This window comes from Lutra lutra, chromosome 5 (genome assembly GCF_902655055.1).
Source record: "Lutra lutra chromosome 5, mLutLut1.2, whole genome shotgun sequence".
Lineage (NCBI taxonomy): Eukaryota > Metazoa > Chordata > Mammalia > Carnivora > Mustelidae > Lutra > Lutra lutra.
The window spans coordinates 86,798,609-86,815,192 of NC_062282.1; the positions used below are offsets into that span (position 1 = coordinate 86,798,609).

The 16,584-nt window shown below is 36.3% G+C and overlaps 1 protein-coding gene across 4 annotated transcripts in view; it reads left to right on the top strand.

The window, feature by feature from the left end:
• The window catches only part of DDX4 (DEAD-box helicase 4), an 84,689-nt gene that overhangs the window by 11,525 nt on the left and 56,580 nt on the right, over nucleotides 1–16,584 (top strand). The window lies entirely within an intron of this gene.

Here is a 16,584-nt window from a genome sequence, read left to right on the forward strand (position 1 = left end):
TGGCTTGGGTCATGATCTCAGGGTCATGAGATTGAGCCCTGCTGAGCATGAAGCCTGGTTGAGACCACCCCTTGTCCCCCGCCCCCAGCTCTCATGAATGTGTTCTTTAACCTGAAAAAACTACATCAAAAACTAATGATGTACTATATGTTGGCTAGTTGAATTTAAATTAAAAATAAAAGGGATCATATTCATAATCATGATAAACCCTCAAAAATAAGTAAATGAATAAAATCTAAAAAAGATAAAAAATTCAAATAAACATTACACTACAAAGAACTAGAAAAAGAAGAAAGAAGAAACTAAGCTGAAATTTAGTAGAAGAGGGAAATAACAAAGAAAAATTATAAATAAAAAAGAGACCAGAATAAACAATAACATAACACTGAAAGTAATGACCAATTAAAAAGAAAAAAGCCCTGAAATTGGCAACGTTTTAACTACATTAACTAAGAAAACAAAGGAGGCTCAAAAACCAAAATGAGGAATGAAAGAGAATACAATGTAACAGATAACCACAGAAATACATAGTATGATAACAGATTACTATAAACAGTTAACTACTAACAAATCAGATAACTTAGGAAAACAAAACAGATAATTCCTAAAACCCACACAAGTTACCAGGATTGAATCATGAATCTTAAATCCAAGAAATAGGATATTTTCTTACACCAATAAGAAGAATGAAAGTTCACCGGCCCAGAAAAGCCCAAGACCACATGGTTTCATTGGTGAATTCTAGCAAACATTGAAAAAAAATGAATGACACTCTTTATCAAAATTTTACAAATAATGTAAATCGGAATCATTCCATGAAGCCAGTACTGCTCTGATGCCAAAGCAGGATGAAAACAATACAAGAGCAAAAAGTTTAGTTTGTCTGATAGCAGTATTGCTACTCTGACTTTCTTTTGACATCCATTTGTGTAAATATTCTCCATCCCTTCACTTTAAATCTGTAGGTATCTTTAGGTCTGAAATTGGTCTCACATAGGCTCTAAGGTTGTTGAAGCAAATTGCAATAGAGGGAGCCTGTCAGGATAATAACTGTTTCAGCTAGTCCTGTGATAACGTCAGGATATCGTGAGTTTCTTTGGGATCTGAAAACTAATTTAAAAAAGGTTGGAGAAGAATAAGAGGAACAAGTCGAGATAATGGAGCCACTGCTTTTTTCCCCCACCACTTATTTCTAGCTGGGTTGCCTAAATGTTTTATAGAGTTGTTGGGGATGGGAAGGGCACAAGTGGTAGGACTTGGGTTAAGAAGTTAAACTCACAGCAGTAGTCTTCATTTTGTTGAAATCCAAAGTTGGCTGAAGTGCTATTTCTTTCTTTCTTTCTTTTTTTAAAAAGATTTTATTTTTTTAACAGACAAAAATCACAAGTAGGCCGAGAGACAGGCAGGGAGAGAGGGGGAAACAGGTTCCCTGCTAAGCAGAGAGCTCGATGCTTTCAATCCCAGGACCTTGAGATCATGACCTGAGCCGAAGGCAGAGGCTTAACCCACTGAGCCACCCAGGTGCTCCTGAAGTGCTATTTCTACTGTATCTTTTCCGGTTTTTACTGTGGTAAAATATATGTAACATAAGGTTTACCACTTTCACCATTTTTAAGTGTACATTTCAGTGGCATTGCTGTGCAACCATCACCGTCATCCACTTCTAGAACTTTTTCATCTTCCTAAACTGAAACTTCATTCCCATTAAACAGTAACTCCCCAGTCCCTCCTCTCCTCAGTTCCTGGCAACCACTATTCTACTTTCTGTTGCATCTCAATTACTATGAATTTACCGAGTCTCTGGATTTGTGTAACTACCACTTTTAATTTTACTGTAGTGCAAGAGAGAGAGCCCAATGGCACCAGGTAGTTATATCGTTTCTTTTATCAAAACTTAGTGGAAGAGGTGAAACATTTTAGAGTCAAGGTAGCTACCAGGTCACTGAAGCCTGTCTTAAAGTGAAAAACCCTGTGGAAAGATAGATTATAAAATGTAAAAGAGAATTTGGGAGTGAGAGTTCATCAGCTTAAAGCAAATTTAATTCCCCTGTTCACCTTCAGTTCAGAGTAATTATCTTGATAGCAATTAAGTATAGAAGAGATGATTTTGCTATTGTCAAGAAGCTTTTATCTTTCATAAACATTTAAATGTACTGGTTTAATATAGAATTCAGATTATGGAAAGTTGATGAAATTGCTGCCTACTGAAACCCCAGCAAAAGGCTAACTTTGCATGTAGTGAAAAGAATTGCCATGAGTACCCCAATGTTCATAACAGAAGTGTCCACAATCGCCAAACTGTGGAAAGAGCCAAAATGCCCTTCAACAGATGAATGGAAAAAGAAGATATGGTCCATATATACAATGGAATATTACATCTCCTTCAGAAAGGATAAATACCCAACATTGTGTCCACATGGTTGGGACTGGGGGAGATTATGCTGAGTGAAATAAGTCAAGCAGAGAAAATTAATGATCATATGGTTTCACTTACTTGTGGAGCATAAGGAATAACATGGAGGACATTAGGAGAGAGAAAGGAAAAACGAATTGGGGGAAATCGGAGGTGGAGTTGAAGCATGAGAGGCTGTGGCCTCTGAGAAGCAAACTGAGGGACTTGGAAGGGAGGTGTGTGAGATGATGGGTAAGCTTAGTGGTGCATATTAAGGAGGGCTCATATTGTATGGAGCACTGTGTGTGGTATATAAACAATGAATCTTGGAACACTGAAAAATAAAAAAAAATTTTAAAAAGGCTAACTTTGCTTCAGTTCTCTGAACCACATGCATGCATGTGTACTTGGAATAGCCAAAAAAGACAAATAGGTAAAAGTAATTGTCAATTTGCATAGATTATTGTGTATAATCAGGAGAAACCTTGTTCTTTGAGGTATTGAAAGCCAGTTTTTGTAAAGGAAATAAAGTTTAGGTCTAGAGTATATCAAAGCACACAACATTGTTTTGTGGTGAAATCTTCAAGCAACTAGATTGAAATAGCCACCAACCAAAAGCCAGGACTTGTTTTAGCATCAGATCTCTGAATGTTTAGGCAAATGAAATTAAATTAGGTAATGAAAAATGTCCAGAAGAAGGTAAGCAGGCAATTTGCAGGTACTTTTGTAGCTCTTTTTAAATTAAAAACATTTTTTTTCATAGAAAATCCTTTGTTTTTTAAATTAGAGAAATGCATATCAGGCTAATGAATGTATCTAAGCCAATCCCTAAGTATGCATTTGGAAGACAAAAACAACTTAAATTGCAGACTTCAAAAGAGAGAAAATGATGTGAGGTTTTGGCCCCCGGATTAAGCCATTATTGGGAGTTTGTTGATTCTGATGTTTTAGATTTTTGCATATGTTCCTACATTAATAATTGTATTCCGGTGGCTATCATATACATGTTCTTAAAAGTTTTTAATTGAAATATAGTTGACATTCAGTGTTACATTAGTTTCATGGGTACAATATAGTGATGCCTCAAGTTTATACATGATGCTGTGTTCACAAGTATAGCTACCATCTGTCACCATCCAATGCTATTGCAGTACCATTGACTATATTCCCTAAGCTGTACTTCTTTTCCTGTGATTTATTCATTCTATAACTGGAAGCCTGTACATATTCCTTTCTATCAGAAGTACCTGTCTTGCTTTTCCTTTGCTTACCTACCCTTCACCACCCTTTTCATAATCTTAAATGGAATCTTGTTATACTGCGTCTTGCTTTTACTTAGTGATAGTCATAAAACCCCTCCTAAGTCAACTGGTACAATCTCATTCTTGCAAAATTCAGTGGAAAAAATTCATGTTACCTGGTTTTAAAATGTTACATCATAAGTTCACAGCTTACAGTTGAAAATGTTTAGTTCCCTTTCTCATTCATCATTTGACTTAGTATAGGAGTATTTAGCCTCTTTCCTTCCCCCAGCATCCGCCCTCATACTTCTTCCCTTCCTATTCTCATAGCTCCACTTTTTGCTTAAAGATCTGAATTCGTATTCTATATCAGCATGGCTATATATGTATCATTCACATTTGAGCCACGCAATATATTATGGTTACGTTTCTTTTATTATTCACTCTTCTGTTTTGGTTTTATTACACTTACTACCTCATTTTGTTCACTTGTTACTTGGTTTTTGTGTATTGCTAATTCACTCACAGAACTCCCTGCCAGAAGCACAGATACCCAGTCATCTAGTTTCTAAAAAATATATTGATCTTTCAGCTTTATTTTTTTAAAAGCTCATCTTTAATTCCTCTATCCATCCTTCCAGTATAGACTTGCTGCTCTTTAGGCTGTCATCCTAAAAATTAATAACTTTACCTCTTTTCTGTATCATGTTCCATTTTGCATGGATCCCATGTTTTCTCTTTTTTTTTTTTTTTTTTTCATCTCCTCACTTGAATAGAGTCTGTTTTCCTTCATCTTCAGAAAGGACAGTTAGGTAATAAATATGAGATATTACAAATGGCTTTACCTTCATGCTTAATTAATTAAGAGTAAAGTTTTAAGTTGGAAATAATTTCCCCTAAAAACTTCATACTGCTTTATTGTACATGAAATTCTAATGATGCTTGGGAAGTTTGATAATCTGAGTTCTGGTCCTTTGTATATGATTCTTTTTCTAAACTCTTCCAAAGTTCTAGGGTCTTCATTTTCTGAATAATGAAAATTTAATGATTATGAACCTGGATGTGGACTTTCTAATTATTGAGCAAGACACTTAGTGGGCCTGTTAAGTCTGAAATTCATGTTCTCTACTCCTGAGAAATTTCCTTGTGCTATTTTATTCTCTGAGGATTATTAAAATTTCATTTGAAGGTGTTTTTCTGTTGCCTTTATTGTTCCTTAGGTATTTTTCTTTCCTGTGTTTGTCTTAGCCTGTGTCTTTGATTTTTTTTCATTGTTTATTGCTTTAATTTTCGGAAGTTGAAGGTAGAGAAAAATTGGAGAACATGATAGCAAGTATCCTAGTATTTGCCACCAATTTAACAAATTTAACATTTTCTTCAGATTTCCTTTTAATGAAATAGAATATGACAGATGAAACTCAAGTGCTATTTGGTCTCTCTTCAATATTGTTCTTATACTCAGTCCTATTCTCTCTTCCAAGAAGCAAACATTATGACACACACTTTTTTAGTTCATGCTTTTAATTCTTAAATACACATAAGTATCTATAAGTATTTCTTTATCTTATGCACAATACTTTATTATACTATAGCTTGCATTTTTCATTCAACATTGTGAGATCTTTCCATGTTGAAATACACAGAAATGATTTATTTTAATTTTGTGTCATGTCCCATTTTCTAAATATGTCATTTAATCATTCTTTTATCCATCAACCATTTGTTTTCAGTCCTCTGAAGTGTCCAGATTCTTTGCTTGCATTTTTACTGGATCACTTGTCTTTCATTTCTAGGATTTCGTTACAGAAAAAAAATTGATTAATTGATTGATTAATTGAAAATTGATTAATTGTTGACTATGTTAGGTTACAAATACCTCCTTCTTGTATATGTCTTGTCTGTTTATGCTCATATTATACATAAATTTTCAGTTTCAATGCAAATATATCAGTATGTCTTTTTTCCATTTTCTAATGTTTATTGCTTTTTTAAAGGTATATACAAAATGCATTTGGAGAAAAACTGCAAGTTCAAAAGAGTATAAAGAAAAAAATAAAACTTCCCTACAATCTTAGCCCTGAGAGCCACTATTTTTCTTTAATTAACATATAATGTATTATTTACTTAAGGGGTACAGGTCTGTGAATCATCACTTACACAATTCACAGCACTCACCATAGCACATACCTTCCCCAATGCCCTTATTTCTTAAGTCATTTTGCTTACTGTATTTCAAGAAAGTTTTCTAAATCTAGGTTACAAAAATACTCTAAATTTTCTTTCAAAAGGCTTATGTTTTACTTGTCATGTTTAGATTTTAAATTTATCTGGAATGTCATTTTGTGGTATATAGTGGTGATCTTCCTTAATGTTTTCTTCCAAATCGAAAAGTCAGTTGTCCCAACACTGCTTTTGAACGTCTCTATATTGGTTTCCTAATGCCGCTGTAACAGAGTACCACAACTGGGGGATACTTATTTATTTATTTATTTATTTATTTATTTATTTAAAGATTTTATTTATTTGTTTGACAGAGAGCAGGAGCAGGAACACAAGCAGGGGGAGTGGGAGAGGGAAAGTAGTGTTTTCAGAGAGCAGGAGCCTGACATGAGGCTGGATCCCAGGACCCTGGGACCATGACCTGAGAGGAAAGCAGCTGCTTAACAACTGAGACTCCCAGGCACCCCCACAACTGGGTGATTTAAAACAATAAAAATTTATTCCCTTAAGTCTGGATTCAAGGTGTCAGCAGAGCCATGCTATCTCTGAAGCCTCTAGGAGAGAATCTGTTCCATGCCTTTGTCTTAGCTTCTGGCAATGGCTGTTGATTCCTGGCATTTCTTGACTTAAAGCTGCATGACTCCAGCATTTGTCTTCACTGTAAAAGGTGTTCAACCTTTGTATGTCTGGGTCTCAGTGTCTCTTGTTAAAAGATACCAGTCATATTAAGATTACCCTACTCCAGTATGATGTCATATTAACCAATTACATCTGCAGTAACCTTCATCTAAATAAAGTCTCATTCTGAAGTTGCAGAAAGGACATGAATTTTGAGGAGACACTATTCAACCCAGTACACTTGGCATCTGGGTTCTCTTTCAGTTTCCAGTGCTCTCTGTGTCTAACCATGCACAAAGTAGTACTGCATTAATTCTGTGGGCTTCTAATAAGTTTTATTATCTGCTAGTACAAGTCTCCTTTCATTCTTTTTTCAGAATTATATTTTTGACCTTTATTTTTCCAAATGAAATTGAGAATCTGTTTACTTAAATTCACAAAAATCTTACTCCCATTTTCATAAAACTGCAGTAGATTTGTACATTAACTTGGATATCTTTATAGTATCCTTACTACATTTTGTCTTTACATCTATAAGCCCAGTTATCTCCTGGGCCTATATCTCATTTATTTATAATTTCTTCATAAAGCTGTTGCATATCTTTAGACTATTTAATCCTAGGAATTATGCTTTTTTGGTTGAGGCTGTTAATGCTATTTCAACATTAAAACCTCATCATTTTGTTTAGTAATGAGGAAAAATGCTCAATATGAAAGTTTATAACATATTAAAAAACATAATAAATGGCCATTCCCTCTAAACCTCGATCACAAAAAAACATGGGATAATTAAAGAATGTGTACTCTGCTTAGGTTTTCATATCCTATTCTATTCTTTCCAACATGTCTTCCCTACTTCTTAAACTCAACCCAAACTATAATACTTTAGTGGCTCAATTGTCATACTTAAGCCTCTGTCATACATCATTTACTCAGAATCTTAAATCTTTTAAAACGCTTTTTCTGGACTCAGTAACTGTGATGTGAAGTTGGCTGAGCTCTACACCCATTGTAGGCACCAGACCAGTTTCTTTCCTTTCCCTTCACCCCTGCCACGCCTGAGCACCCCGGTCCAGGCTGGGCCCCCAGTGAATCAACCTGGTTCACACTTGGTTTGTTCAAGAGTGCCGTCTCTGGCTCCATCCAGGGTCTATATCTTACACTTGGGGCCTAGCGTGCCCGTAAACATGGCTCCACCCATTCTCTGCCCCAAACAAGGGCCCTGGATGGGTGTCTGCCAAAGTGGAGTCCCAAAGATCCTGAATCTGGGTTTCTGCATGGGAAGCCTTTCTTACTGGAGCTAACTCAGGCATGGCCCTTTGCTGTCCCACCTGGCCTTGGCCTAGTCTGTGTCTTTTAATATAGGTGGTTTTTTCCAAAAGTCTGGTGATACTTGTGTGTCTTTTTGTATTTAGAGTGGAACATTAAATAAAATGCCAATGAGAAATCAACTTTATGTGCATGGACACATCTTGTTGGCTGATTAGTTCTACTATGGAGTGTTTGGGCCAGGAAGTTTTCTTGGGCGCAGAAGTTTCCCTAGAGAGGAATCAGCTAGTGTTTGTTTAGAGGATTTAAGTTTTTAAAACTGTTTTCTATGTCATTGTGCTGTTATGTTCTTCCCTCTTCCTTACTTCATTGTATTGCACAGACCTTATGCTACCTTTGCTGATTTTTTCATTACACATTTTTGAATGATTTGAATTATTCCTAGACCCAGCTATTTATGTGAGGGAGTGTCAGGGATTTCTTACCCTGTTTTTTCCCCAGAGGAACTATTCTTTTTTATGTGTGTGTTTTAAAATGTTTTGTGTGCCTGTTTTTTCTATGCATCTATTTTTAACTTAGAAAAATGTAATAGAGCTAAGGATCTCATTCTTTTCCACCCCCTGCTGCATTTAAAATCTCTTTGTAATTGATAATTGGTGTCATTATTTCTTACTACTGCAAGGTATTTCATACACGTTATCATCAAGTTTTATTTACCTCCCTATTCCCATGATGGACACTGAGAAGATCTCCTATTACCCTCCGCCACCACAAGGATGAACATTTCTACACTATTCACTTATTAGGGTGTAGTGAGAATGTCTTTAGGCAATGGACTCAGGAAAGGAATTACAAGGTCATGGGTATATGTGTACTTAATTTGACTAAGTATTTAATACTTGCTTTCTGGAATAACTATACCAGTCTATACTCCCATCAGTTGGACATGAAGGTTTTTATGTCTCCATTGATATTTGGTATTTTAATTTTAGCCATTCTATTCGGTGTAAAGTAAAATCTCATTTTTAAAATGTATTTATCTTATTATTATTTATTATTAAGAGCTTAACTCTCCTTTATGTGCATGTTATTGTTTTAGGTTTCCATTTCTGTAAGTTGCCTCTTCATATTTTTAGTCTATTTTTGTATTATGCATGTTCTGTTTCCTCTTGTTGATTGGCAGGCAGTCCTCCTATATTTTAGATATTATGCTTCTGATAGTGAATATCTCCTTCCATTCTGTATCTGTCTTTGTCCATGATGTCCCTTACTGAACAAAAATTTTATTATGAAGTACTTGAAAGAATATTTTTTTATTTGCTTTCTGATTTGCTTTTGTTGTTTTATTTAAACTCTTCCTTACTCCTATGTCAGAAGTAACCATCTATGTTATATTTAGTGTTTTACCTTTCACATTTAGCTTTTTTTTTTGGGGGGGGGGTTATAATTTTTTTTATTTTTTATAAACATATATTTTTATCCCCAGGGGTACAGGTCTGTGAATCGCCAGGTTTACACACTTCACAGCACTCACCATAGCAAATACCCTCCCCAATATCCATAACCCCACCCCCCTCTCCCAACCCCCTCCCCCCATCAACCCTCAGTTTGTTTTGTGAGATTAAGAGTCACTTATGGTTTGTCTCCCTCCCAATCCCATCTTGTTTCATTTACTCTTCTCCTACCCCCTCAACCCCCCATGTTGCATCTCCTCTCCCTCATATCAGGGAGATCATATGATAGTTGTCTTTCTCCGATTGACTTATTTCGCTAAGCATGATACCCTCAAATCAAAACCACCATGAGATATCACCTCACACCAGTCAGAATGGCTAAAATTAACAAGTCAGGAAATGACAGATGCTGGCGAGGATGCGGAGAAAGGGGAACCCTCCTACACTGTTGGTGGGAATGCAAGTTGGTGCAACCACTCTGGAAAACAGCATGGAGGTTCCTCAAAATGTTGAAAATAGAACTACCCTATGACCCTGCAATTGCACTGCTGGTATACAAACGTAGTGATCCAAAGGGGCACGTGCACCCGAATGTTTATAGCAGCAATGTCTACAATAGCCAAACTATGGAAAGAACCTAGATGTCCATCAACAGACGAATGGATAAAGAAGATGTGGTATATATACACAATGGAATACTATGCAGCCATCAAAAGAAATGAAATCTTGCCATTCACATTTAGCTTTTAATCATCTAAATCTGGTTGGTTTTTTTTTTTTTTTTTTGAAAAAAACAAAAAACATGGTAACCATAATTATTTGAGTGCCAAATCAGAACATAGTGCATGCAATATGAGTATACATCCAGGGCTCACAACAAAGAATCTTTGACATTTGGGTTTTTCTGGTCACCCCAGGCCATGAGTCTTTAGCAGTAACAGTGAAGTTTTTGTTTTTGTTTTTTTTTAATTGTGGTAAAATAACATAAAATTTACCAATTTAACCATTTTTTTAATTAAAAATTTTTTTAAAGATTTTATTTATTTATTTGACAGACAGAGGTCACAGGCAGAGAGGCAGGCAGAGAGAGAGGAGGAAGCAGGCCCCCCCACTGAGCAGAGAACCTGATGCGGGGCTCAATCCCAGGACCCTGGAATCATGACCTGAGCCGAAGGCAGAGTCTTTAACCCACTGAGCCATCCAGGTGCCCCTAAATTAAAAAATTTTTTAATAAGACTTCATTTTTTTAGAGCGGTTTTAGGCTCATAGCAAAATTGAGAAGACATAGAGATTTCCCATATGTACTTATCCCACGCCTGCATAGCCTCCCCCATTATCAACATTCCCAGCCAGAGTGGTACATTTGTTGGAATTGATGAACCTACAGTGACACATTATAATCACCCAAAGTCCACAGTTAGGGCTCACTCTTGGTGTTGTAAGTTCTACAGGTTTGGATGAATGTATCCATCATTATGGTACCAAAAAAGAATTTTCACTGCCCTAAAAATCCTCTGTGTTCTGCCTATTCATCTCTCCTCTTCTTTCCCCTAGCAACCAATAATGTTTTTACTGTCTGCATTGTTTTACCTTTTCTAGAATGTCATATAATTGGAATCATATAGTATGCAGGCTTTTCAAATTAGGTTCTTTCACTTAGTAATGTGCATTTAAGTTTCCTTTGTGTCTTTTCATGGCTTGATAGCTCAGTTTTTTTTTTTTTAAGATTTTATTTATCCATTTGAGAGAGAGAGAGTGAGAGAAAGTATGAGAGGGGAGAAGACCAGAGGGAGAAGCAGACTGTCCATGAAGTTGGGAGCCTGATGCGGAACTCGATCCCAGGACTCCAGGATCATGACCTGAGTTGGAGGCAGTTGTTTAACCAACTGAGCCACCCAGGCGCCCAGTTTTACTTTTTCTTTTTCTTTTTCTTTTCTTTTTTTTTTTTTAAAGCAGTGAATAATATGCTGTTGTCTGGATGTAACACAGTTTTTAATTCATTTACCTATTGAAAGACATCTTGGCTGCCTCCAAGTTTTGGTGATTAGAAATAAAGCTGCTAGAAACACATCTGTGTGCAGGTTTTTGTGTGAATGTAAGTTTTCATCTCCTTTGGGTAAATACCAAGGAACATGCTTACTGGATGATATGGTAGGAGTAGGTTTACTTTTGTAAATGTACATGTAAATGTACATTCCCATCAGAAATAAGTAAAGATTTCTGTTGCTATACATTTTTGCTAGTAATTTGTATTGTCAAGTGTTATGAATTTTGACCATTCAGAAAGGTGTGTAGTGGTACCTTATTGTTTTAATTTGCATTTCTCCATTGTATCTTTTAAAGCTTTGGAACCATTTTTTTAATTAGGTTTGTTTTCTTATTGTTGAGTTTTAAGAGTTCCTTGTATGTTCGGATTAATAGTCCTTTAAAGGATGTGTCTTATGCAAATATTTTCTCCCAGGGTATGGCTTGTTTTCTCATTCTTTTGACATTGCCTTTTGCAGAGCAGAAGCTTTTTGTTTTGTTTTGTTTTGTTTTTTAAGATTCTATTTATTTACTTATTTGAGAGAGAGCATGCAAGAGCAGTGGGAGGAGCAGAGGAGGAAGGACAAGCAGACTCCATGCCGAAAGTGGAGCTTGAAACTGGGCTGGATAGAACTACCCTGAAATAATGACCTGAGCTGAAATAAAAAATCAGTTGCCTAACTGACTGAGCCACCCAGGTGCTCCCCCCAACCCCTTTTTTTTATTATTATTTTTTAAGATTTTAGCAGAGCAGAAGTTTTTAACTTCAGTGAAGTTTAGCTAATCAATTATTTATTTAATAGATCATGCATTTGGTGTTTATCTAAAAAGTTATCTCCATAACCAAAGTCATCTAGGTTTTCTACTTTGTTATCTTCCAGGAGTTTTGTAGTTTTGCATGTACATTTAGATTTGTGATCCATTTTGAGCTAATTTTTGTGAAGGGTGTAAGGTTGGTTCTTGGCTCTTTTATTCCCCCCCCTCGTGTGGATGTTTAGTTCTAGCACCATTCATTGAAAACACCATTGTATTGCCTTTGCTACTTTGTCGAAGATCAGTTGACCATATTTATATGGGTATTTCTTGGTTCTTCATTCTGTTTTATTGATTATTCTTTTGTTAATACTAAACTGTCTTGATCACGATAGCTTTGTAATAGTACTGAAGTTGCATAGTGTCAGTCATCCAACTTTGTTCTTCTCCTTCAATATTATGTTGGCTATTCTAGGTAGAGAATGTAAACTCTCCACAGAAACTTTAGAATCAGTTGGTCACTATCTACAAAATAACTTGCTAGGATTTTGATTGGGTTAGCATTGAATCTAGAGATCAATTGGGAAAGAATTGACATCTTGACAATAAAGAGTTTTCCTGTCTATGAATGTGAAATATCTTTCCATTTATTTAATTCTTGGATTTGTTCCTGAGAGTTTTATAGTTATCCTCATATAGATCTTTTTTTTTTTTTTTTAAAGATTTTATTTATTTATTTGATGAACAGAGAGCACAAGCAGGCAGAGAGGCAGGCAGAGAGAGAGTGGAGGAAGCAGGCTTCACGCTGAGCAGAGAGCCCAATGCGGGGCTTGATCCCAGGACCCTGAGATCATGACCTGAGCCGAAGGCAGAGGCTTAACCTACTGAGCCACCCAGGCGCCCTCATATAGATCTTCTATACATTTTATATAGTTATATCCACCTGTTTCATTTTTTTGAGTGTTAATGTAAATGGTAATGTGTTTTTATTTTCAAAGTCAATTTATGTTACTGGTATACAAGAAGGAAGTTGATTTTATATATTAATCTGGTATCCTGGATCTTTGTTATAACTGCGTATTAGTTCCAGGAGTTTTTTTGTCATTATTTTGGATTTTCTACATAGATGATCAAGTCATTTGTGAAAAAAGACAGTTTTATTTCTTCTCTCCCAATATGTGTGCCTTTCATTTTCTTTTCTGGCCTTATTACTTTAGCTACACTTGTAGTATGATATTGAAAAGGGTGATGAAAGGGCACATCTTTGACTTGTACTTGATTTTAGTTGAAAAACTTTGAGTTTATCACTATTAAATATGATATTAGCTGTGGATTTTTTTGTAGGTTGTCTTTATCAAGTTGAATACATTTTCCCTGCTTAACCATTTTTTAAAAAGATTTATTTATTTTTAGAGCATACTTGCATGCAAGCAGGGAGGAGGGGCAGAGGGAGAGGGAGAAAAAGAATCTGAAGCAGACTTCCAGTGGAGCTGGACACAGGGCTCGATTTTATGACCCTGAGATCAAGACCTGAGTGGAAATCAAGAGTCAGCTACTCGACTGAGCCACTGAACCATTCTTAAGTGTACATTTGAATCCATTCTTTTGAATCTGATGTAAAATACAGATCCCATTTTTCCCTGCATAAAGTAACCCAGTTTTCCCAGCACCATCTGTTAAATATTCTCTTTATTGATGTGTGATGAAAATTTCATCTTACAAAATTTTGTTCTCTTTTTCTTGTCTTAAAGCAATGGATAAAACCTACCATTCACTAAATAGGAAGTTTCTTTCCATTTCTGCTCAAATACTAGTTTTGTTTAGAAAAGGCACTTGAGGGGTGCCTGGGTGGCTCAATTGGTTAAGCATCCCACTCTTGATTTTGGCTAAAGTCATGATCTCTGGGTCATGAGACTGAGCCCCACGTCAGGCTTTGTGTTCAGTGGAGAGCCTGCTTGAGAGTCTCTCTCTCTCTCCCCCCTGACTTCTCCCTTTGCCGCTCCTCCCCTTTGTCTCAATTTAAAAAAAAGGGGGCAGTTGAATGTTAACAAATGCCTTTTTTTTTTTTGAAATACTGACTTCTCTTGTCTCCTTTAAATCTCTTAGTGTAGTGATATAAGTAGAATTCTTTAAACTTGAACTAACTTTGTGTTCCTAGGATAAACCCTGAATAGCTGTTTTATTGCAGTATTCAATGAAATGAAATGCTTTATTTAGCACTTTTTTTTAAGGAGACAGATCTTTTTTTCTCCCTGTCTCTTTTTGTTTTTTAGAGAGAATGTGTACAAGCAGGGGTGGGATGATGAGGTGCAGAGGGAGAGGGTGAAAGAAAATCTCAAGCAGGCTCCGCACTCAGTGCTGAGCCCAGTCTCACGACCCTGAGATCATGACCTGAGCTGAAATCAGGAGTGAGATTCTTAACTGGCAGAGCCAACCAGACTCCCCTATTTAGCACTTTTAAACTAAGAAAGATTGCCCTCATTTTTTTTTCTTGTGTTGTCCTAATTCAATTTTGGTTTTATGCCTTTCATCTTTTTAAAAAAATAAGCTCTAGAACATGGAAATTACCTGTTTATTACAAGTTTAGTTGCCTTTGTCCGTATATGTGTCTAGGCCAGATTCTTCTTTTTTTAAAAAGAAAAAAAATTTTTTGCACCATAGTGTACACACACACATTCAGTATTTTTAAGTAAGATATAAATCATAAATGTATAGCTCACTGAATTTGAACAAGCTGAATACACCAAATCAAAAAACAAAGCATTAGTGGAGCTCTAAAAACCCCTGTATGTCTTCCTTTAAGGCACTATCACTCTGACTAGGAGTAACTGCGCTTCTAATTTCTAGCAATCTAGGTCAGTTTTTCCTATAAATAGGAATCATACAAAATGAAACTATACATTATATTCCCTTGTATTCAAGCTTCTCTCCATGTTATTAGAAGTAGTTATAGGTTGGGGCGCCTGGGTGGCTCAGTGGGTTAAGCTGCTGCCTTCGGCTCAGGTCATGATCCCAGGTCCTGGGTTCGAGCCCCACATCGGGCTTTCTGCTCAGCAGGGAGCCTGCTTCCTCCTCTCTCTCTGCCTGCCTCTCTGCCTACTTGTGATTTCTGTCAAATAAATAAATAAAATCTTTAAAAAAAAAAAAAGAAGTAGTTATAGGTTATTTATGGATATATAGTATTCCAGCTATACCATAAGTTGTATTAATGGGCATGTGGGTAGTTTTCCTATTTTGAACTTTTCTGTTATGCATATTTTTCTGGTATGTCTTTTGGTGGATGTAAGAATCTTGTTACTTGGAATGTGGTTGGCAGACAAGTAGCATCAATGTCACCTGTGAATTTCTTAGAAATGCAGAGTCTAGGGGTGCCTGGGTGGCTCATTTGGTTGAGCATCTGAGTTTGGCTCAGGTCATGATCTTAGAATCATGGGATAGAGCCCTTTGCCCACCTTCCTGATCAGTGGGGAGTCTGCTTCTCCCTCTCCTTCTGCCCCACCCCCCACCCATTTGTGTGGGCTTTCCCACTCTCAAATGAGGAAAAAAAAAAAAAAGAACTGCAGACTCTAATGGTCTACCCAGAACTCTCCTGGATTACAGTCTACGTTTTAATAAGATTCCCAGGCAATTTTTGTGCACATTACTTTCATAATTACATTATCTGTTTGGAAGACTGAACATTGATGAATTATAAATGTTTAGTCTTTGAGCTACTTGGGGTAATGAAGGGGATTAGACATTAGGAAGCGAGTAGCCCTAAATACTAAGAAGTTGTTTCAGAACTTTTTGCCACCAAGTCTTTATCTTCCCTTACCCTTCTTACCTTGGGTTAAGCAGATCACTTTGGAGGCAAGTTGTAAGATTACAGGAGGACTAGAGCTCATAGTGAAGTCCCATAGTTCTTTGTTCTTTTGCTTGGTGGTTAAATATGTGGATTTCTTTTAAGTTATTCAAAATTTGCTACTCCTTCCTGGATCTGGTCCAAATGTGATTATATGTGGGATGTATTCTTTGGTCATTTAGTGGGAATTGCTTTAATTAATTTCTTTTTAAATGGAGTTCCTTTTTATTTCTTTTGATAGGCTTCAGAGCCCTAAAGAACAATATCTGTACTTCATCATTTATTAGTATCATGGACTTCTTTACCAATATTTTTCTTACTGTGTATTTATTATGATGGGGATTGAACTGATAAAACTAAGTGATGGCATATCATTAAATTCATGAAAGTGAGAGCAGAAAGCCCTATAATGAATTTAAAAAATTAAAGTAATTGCCTATTTCCTCTTAACTATATGCTAATAGCAAAGAAGAAAGGATGGGTTAATTCTTTTTTTTTTTTTTTTTTAAGATTTTATTTATTTGACAGAGATCACAAGTGGGCAGAGAGGCAAGCAGAGAGAGAGAGAGAGAGAGAGGAGGAAGCAGGCTCCCTGCAGAGCAGAGAGCCCGATGCGGGACTCGATCCCAGGACCCTGAGATCATGACCTGAGCTGAAGGCAGAGGCCCAACCACTGAGCCACCCAGGTGCCCCAGGATGGGTTAATTCTTTATTAGACCCTTCTATTTTTGGACCATCATATTTAGATTCTACCTTGAGCTTTTTAAAATT